Source organism: Bemisia tabaci, chromosome 9 (genome assembly GCF_918797505.1).
Source record: "Bemisia tabaci chromosome 9, PGI_BMITA_v3".
Taxonomy (NCBI): domain Eukaryota; kingdom Metazoa; phylum Arthropoda; class Insecta; order Hemiptera; family Aleyrodidae; genus Bemisia; species Bemisia tabaci.
This window is the reverse complement of record NC_092801.1, coordinates 2,920,556-2,928,171: the sequence shown is the minus strand read 5'-3', so window position 1 is coordinate 2,928,171 and position 7,616 is coordinate 2,920,556. Positions and strand designations below refer to the sequence as shown.

The 7,616-nt window shown below is 37.5% G+C and overlaps 1 long non-coding RNA gene across 1 annotated transcript; it reads right to left on the bottom strand.

The window, feature by feature from the left end:
* Nucleotides 1-4,486: 4,486 nt before the first annotated feature.
* LOC109039245 (uncharacterized) lies at nucleotides 4,487-6,724 on the bottom strand. The gene is made up of 2 exons (XR_011900499.1): nucleotides 6,410-6,724; nucleotides 4,487-6,079 (listed from the first exon to the last, which is right to left on the bottom strand). It is a non-coding gene; the product is annotated as an uncharacterized lncRNA (long non-coding RNA).
* Between the last annotated feature and the right edge of the window lie 892 nt (nucleotides 6,725-7,616).

Here is a 7,616-nt window from a genome sequence, read left to right as displayed (position 1 = left end):
TTCCATAGCACGGCGGCAGTGTGCTTTGCGCTCTCCTCCCTCCGTTCTTTACCCGGTTATTATCCTCCGTTTTTCGTGGGATGTAAGTTTGTCATCGGTATTATAGTATCATAGTGCATCACACCCTGTTGAGTGTTGATCCCCGAAAAAAACCGACGCTGGGGTGTTAAAACGGACGTATTTCTGCCGAACGGAACTATGTGCATTAAGACGTGAGCCCTGGGATTCATGAGAATATATATAACAGGGCTCACGTCAAAATACACTTAGTTCCGTTTGGCAGAAATACGTCCAAATTAGAACGAGTTCAACAGAAACGTAATGAGTAACAATCGTAAAAAAAAAATGAGTTGAAAGTAGTTTCGAATTTATCTTATCAATTTTCTCTTGCCGATGATTGGTTGCAAGTCTAGACAAAAAGGAGACACCGCTGTCGGAAAGGGCAAAAATTCCTTCAATATCTGATGATACTTTACGGCGCGCACAAGAACACAAATAGTTGTATCAGACGTTCTTTTTATTTTTTTTGTATGATTGAAGAGATTTTATTTAAACATCATGGTGGACTCTCTCACAGAACATTGAACAGGGTAGTCCACTTTTTACGGCTTAATCTTTAAGAACATTTAAAGTTTGGAAATTCTCAAATAAAGCAATAACCGGTGAAATGCAGTTTTTACAAAATTCACCTGCCAGTGTCCGAAGGGAATATTTCACTAAGTAATGGCTCTATTTTTTATTCAGTTGTCAATCATCGCCCAAATGACTCTCGCGGGTCTTTCTACACTTTTTACTTTTCCCGTATGGGTACTCCAGTACAAATTACACAAAAATAATGTTACATAGAATTCTTCTAAAAGAGTAAATTATGACGAAAAGTTTGCAACGACGCAGGTAGAGATGCATGTTTTTCGACTTTCGCCATTAATTTGTAAAGCTTTGCGGTGCGAATAGATTCTAGGAGCCCGCGGACGGGTCGCTTATAATTGATTTTTAAGCCGTCGATATTTCATGGTGCGCAATAAATTATTACTGGCTAAATTCGTTGTGACAGGATGTTTTGCGGCCGGGAGCGTTAAGCGAACTGACAGCTGTCGATGAATCTGGGTTTAATTTGACACGAAGTAATATTAATAATTCAGCGTCTTCGCTCATTTTGTCCGCGTCCAACCACACGCTCAACCGCTTTATTCTCTTGTGTGTTGTTTGCGCTTCCCCTGTTTTTGCATTAGTACTTCTCTCGATTGTCTATTTTTACTATCAAGAGCGCATCGGAGGTGGACCCAACAAGTTGGCAACGTTCTTTTCTGTCCATTTAAATCCGGGTTGAAAAATCGATTGCAATGCTTAAGTTTTTACCTTGAAAGTTCGGATCAACCGTGCAAGGTCGCAAGTTGACGTAGACTCATTATATTTGCAAATTCAAATCCGTAAAATTATTAAAAACAGATATGTAAAAAATAGCATCACTACAGTTTTTCGCTTTGCTTACAACTATAATTCTATTAAAACTTTGCTCTTCAGAATAATTAATTGTTTCAATGCTGCTAGGTTTCAGAGCACCGAAAAACAAGTGATGTTGATTTTATAACCTGGATGTAAAAAATTGTGCGAGAACTCACAAAACGCCGCATTAACCGTAACAGCAGTTACTTCAGCAATATCAAGCTGTAAAACTAACTGCTGTGGCGGATAAGTCGTCGTGTTGTGAGTTCTCGCACACTTACTTACATCCAAAATGTTTAGAACAGCATCACTTTTTTTTCGGTCAGGAAAAATCAAATTTTAAAAGAAAATAGACGGGAAAGATAGCCAGCCTCTTTTACCTTGTAATGCACTTGTAACGCAGGCTTGGACCCCCCCCCCTCCCCTCCTTGAGCGTTACGTGTTCAATGAGCTGTCCCTAACCCTTGTCTTACCCAACGGTCTGTCCCTCATTTCCATATCTTCCTCGATTTAAACACAACGTCTCCTTCCGGCCAAAGTATCACAAGCGCCCTGCGACGTTTAAAAAGTTCCGGCGCCATTTAATTTTTTTTTTTTTTTTTTTTTTTTTTTTTTTTTTTTTTTTTACAGAGAAATTGTTGGTTGAATCCGTTTGAAAATTTCACTGAATTTTATCGGCAAGACAAAGAAAATTCAGTGAAATTTTCGGACAGCTTCTTTAAATAATATCTCTGTTAAAGAAATAGAATGATGGCGGAAATTTTGAAACGTCGCATGGCGCTGGTGATACTTTGACCGCTGAAAGGTGACGATACATTGCTCATGACAAGATGAGCTTGAAAACTACAAGTGGATTGCATTTTGCAAAAAGGAACCACTAGCATTGCAATGTTGCTAAGATTGTGCAACTTCTTTTGTCTTGGAGGAAAACCCCGATTATTCATTAATAGTTTCTATTTTACTCGCTAAAAACTGTAAATTTAAGACAAAAATTACCATATAAATTTCATAGTTTTTCACGATTTCCGCAATTTTATTGCAAAAGATGAAGTTGCACAATCTTAGCATCATTGCATTGCTAGTGGTTCCTTTTTGCAAAATGCAATCCAAGTATCCTAGCTCCATTTAAACGCTATCCAAAGTTCACACCGCTAAAAAAGCATGGTAATGATAAGTAGATTTCCTTCCTGATGATTTCATACCTCTAGGTGAAGACTCCGAGCGGAAAAGCTCGGTAAAACAATAGAAGTTTATCATTCAATAAAGCGAAAAGATTGAAGAGTAATTTCATTGAGTGCATGCATCCATTACAGCCCGTATAAAGCGGGCTCTCCCCCGTCTTTGATATTCAAAACATGTCTGAACATGTTCCACATTAATCACGCGCTTTGCGGAAAGTTTAAAGTCTTTGGGCCCGCTTAAAAGCTTCACTCGACCTTTTTGAAACCGAGCATATCGAGGAAGAGTATCGATATATCGAATGTAAAGTGTAAACGCTTGCACCAAAGAGACTAGCATGGTTGGCACCAGTGGCGTGGCGTGAATTGCGATGCCATTTAAACCTATGAAGAAGTATCGATAAAGAGGGTGTTCGCAGCGAACACCTTAATAATCGATTCTTTACCATAGGTTCAAATGGCATAACAATCGATACATCGCAAAGCACGCCACGCCACTGGTACTGTTTAAAACATATTTTTTCGGAGTCGGGGAACAATGTCATCGCCGCACAGTGGATCGAGTCGATCAGAGAGGTCGAATATTAAATTGTTGACTAAAACTGCAGATTTTAAAGTTTATTTCGTCAGGTATTAAATTGTAAGGGGTGCTTCGGGAAGAAAATTCCACGAGGAAACTAATGGAGCCACTTTTATAACCTCAACATTTTGTATAAATGAAGTTATAAGCGTTTAAAGTTTCCATGGCTGAATACAATTACTGATTGATAAATTAGTTTCATTGTGATTGCACAGTAATGAAACTGAATGCGTCAGAAGGAGCCACCACATACTGGTTGATTTTAATTTTTTTATTGCAAATAATTCCGCGAAATAATCAACGATTAGATGTTTTGCAATCCGATACGCCTCATTCTTCTTTTTCTTATAAAACCTGCTCAATTCTTGTTCTAGGGATCTCTAATTAGGTTCCAACTCATTCAACAACAACTAGTGCACAGTAAATCGAGTTAATTAGAGAGGTCAGACATGAGATTTTTTACAAAAACTGCAACTTTTGATGTTTAATTCGTCACATTTTAAATTACAAGGGGGTGCTCTTAGAAGAAAATTTCACGAAAAAACCAACGCAACCACTTTCAGAACCTCAAAATTTTGTATAAACGAAGTTATAAGCGTTTTAAGTTTCCACATTTTACCCGACCTCTCCTATCGACTCTATCCACTGTGCAACGTTTGAAATTAAAAATCCGGGGGATTCCTCGAAAGTTGCGCAACGTTTTTCTCAAGTGATTTGCTCTTCAACTTCCCTAGCCTTAACTTAGATGTAATATTGAAAGAGGGACTGAAGAACTTCGCTCGAGCGTCTTTGAAGTCTTTCGCGGCCCTTGTTTTTATGAAGCTCGGTATCTTCCACGCGCTAAGTTCCGAGCTGTAGATAATTTGAAATGTTGTAGATTGTTTTGAAAATCGTCGAATTTCACCGCGGTCGAGAACCCTTCAAACTTTTAAAACTGGAGTTTGAAATATGCTCGTGCTATTGTTGGTTCGAACAACAGCTCTCATTCCATCTATTTGTTTTTGTGATTATTTGGCATCGAATTAGATTTTAGCAGGCCGAATGAAAGTGCCTCAAATCGATGTCAGGCAAAAGTGATCATAGTAGCTGCAGAAAACAATAGTTAATAATGAATGTTACTGTTTCCGCACCAACCCTATTTCGCTTATTCTAACTTGCTGCGTAAGTAAAAGTGAGAAAGTTCAAAGCTCATTTTCGAAATTTCCGAGAGGCACCATGGAGGGAAAAATATGCATTCTGATTGGGTAAGGTCAAGGTCTCTAAAAAAGAAAAGAAATCTCAGTTCAATTTATGAACTTTTCTTATTTAATCACCGTTGCGGCAGAAACAAATGTCTGACTTAAATTGAGATTCGAATTATTGCTAATAACTATAATAACTATTAGCTAGTAGATATTATATATGTACTTTTCTCTATTTTGCCAAGAGAGGACGACGTTACATCGTGAAAAAAGAACGTTAGCCGTAAATAAAATATGCATGAAACTTTTACAAGCTCACTGTCAAATCAATAAAAATAATTACTGAGCATCACTCAAGCTTCGTCTGCCCTTCTACAAATTTTATACCTGCGGGATTTCCAATATCTTGCCAAACAATCATGTTCTTCTTTTTTTACTACGAACAACTGGGACATAGCCCTCTTTGTCGAGTCATCTGGTACCAAGCACATTGAATCATAATTTTTCACTTTGGCTATCCAATGAAATAAATCATAAATATCATAAAAACAGAAATTCGGTAAATTGAAAGGACGTGTCAAATCGATTAAAAAAACCACGACTGAAATATACAATCATCCATAGGAGAAGAGAGGTAGCTTTGTGTTCATCTCGAAGGCGGTTGTCCAAGTAATTTTTCCCCCCAAGGGTTGTCCGGTCATACGAATTTTTGAAAGTCTCTACATCTCTACATCTATTTGGTCTGAGTACCCCCACCACACAGTCATGTTCTTAAACCGATTTGACCTATATCTTTATTTGAGTTCGTGGTTTTTTGGTGGAGTGCAGTCGGAGTTCTACGTCAACTTTCTTACGAAAGCCATCACTGATCGACTCATAGATTGTAGTTGTCAAAGTTGACGGAATTTTACTTTGTGTCAGCACACCGAGTTTAATCAGCTCACTCAACCTTCCTTCGCTTGATAACTGACTACATTCAATGTGCTTCTGCATCAAGAAATGGCTCAATGCAACCCCAATTTTAAGTAAAGAAGTTAAACCGTACTGATGTATGACGATTATCATTTTTCTTGTCTCTTCATTTAATTCCATCCCTTTTTCGGATGGTATTAAGCCCCCGAAAGCAAAAAAGCAGAAATACCGGGGAATGGTAAATTTGCCGGCGATAGGCTGAGGCTTTTTACTCGTGCTCTGACGTTGCTCGCAGCGGGCGATGGTCCATTTCTCCAGTGTTTGTCTAACGACAAAATGTGGGAACAGTGAACACATGAGGTAAAATGAATTAGCATCGGGGTCTCCAAAGATCACTTTATATCTGTCTTCGAGACGAGCGTATTCTGAATCGCACCTGTCAGCATCCAAAGAGTTAGAATGCTCATGAAATCCAAAAAAAATAAAATCCTGCATTTCTTGAAAAAATTCCTCCCTGGACATTTTTCTCGCTGACGCTATTTTGACAAGTAGGCGCATGGCTTCCTCTGGGTCGAAATTCTGGAAACTGAGAGCCAATTCTCTCGAAGACTGTGAATATGGGTCGGGATCGTCATTCAGTGAGGCGTTCAGGAATTCTCTTGCATCTTCAGGTGACGAGAATGCAAGGATTTTTTCAAGATCCCTTTCTTTTGCATTTTGTCCCATTTTGTAGTAATGTCTTGGTCACTGAATAAGTTCTTGTTTTATTAGGATGCTTTCCTCTGTAACAGATTAATAATAAAATTTCATTATTAATATGTTCACTGCTTGTTTTTAAAATGAAATGATTTTTAATCATGTATAAATGATTCAATAAATGATCAATAATTGATTGCAGCGCAACAATTTGAAGGGGAACAAAATGACATATATTTTCGTGATCTACGACCCGTGATCGGTGCTCTTCATAAAGTCTCAGGTCTGGGTTCGACATCATTGGAGAATGCAATAGTGTATTTTCCGAAGAAAATACACTAATGAAAAGCTGCAATAGATATTTTGACCTAGAATTATAGTACCTAAACAATGAAAAATTGTATATGCGCACTCACTTCAGATTATAAAAGATTCTACAGTACAGGAAAGTCAGTTTGACACACAACGCTTCACTGACTACTAGAACTTCAAAAGGCGGAAGTGTTTATTATCAAGCTATAATCATCTCTGTCCTAAGAAACGACTTGATCACACCAAAGATTGTCAACTAAGCCTTGTAATTGTTGTTTGTTTTCAAACGTATTCCTGTTGATAAAATAAAAGCTTTTTTTGTGCGTGTGTGACCAGGTTATATTGAAACACATAAAAATTGACATCAATGATACAAATAATTCTAAAATATCGTGAAGAAATCGATGCCTCACAAATTGCCTCACCACCATATTGATTGTGAATGTCTGGAAAATTTATTTCAATCGGGGTGTATGTTGTTGTCTTAACGATTTGTCAAATTCATGAAATCAGCCATACCCACGTTTCAAAGAGTGGAAGCTCTTGAATGCGACGAATAATAATTTCAGCTAACTTTTGTAAAAACAATGTCCAAAAGGTAGTAGCACTGATTTATGTATATTTATTTCCGTAACATTTTATATATTATACATTCTTAGATGAAGCTGCAATAGAAATCGGAAGAAATTTGGAGACAGACAAATAAAACGAAAAAGAGGAGGACAAGAAGGAGATTAAGAAAAGAAGAGGAGGAGGAGGAAAGGAATAAAATAAAAATAAAAAAAGAGGAGAAAGGAAAAAATAATGAAAGTAGTAGTAGTAGTAGTAGTAGTAGTAGTAGTAGTAGTAGTAGTAGTAGTAGTAGTATTAGTAGTGGTAGTAGTAATCTACGTTTATTTTAAAGCGGTGCTCTGGCATCTATGGTCATTACCACCTCTGTAGTTAGGTAACCGGGCTTGATGCGATAAATGGGAGCAAATTTAGAGAGACAGAAGAAGAGAGGATGAAGAGAAGGAGAAGATAACAAGGATTATATTGAGAGGAAGAAGAAAAGGAGAACCATTAGGAGATGCAGATCAAAAGAAAGAAGAAAAAGAAAGGAAAATAGTATCAGTATGAGTAGTAGTAGTAGAGGTAGTAGGAGTAATAGTAGTAGTAGTGGTAGTAGTAGTAGTTGTAGTAGTAGCAGCGGTAGTAGAAGTAGTAGTAGCGGTAGTAGCGGTAGTAGTTTAATTATTAGTAGTAGCAGTAGTAGTTCAAATTTGAAGCAGATGAAGAGAAAGGAGAATCACCTTTTTCGCATTTGCCTAC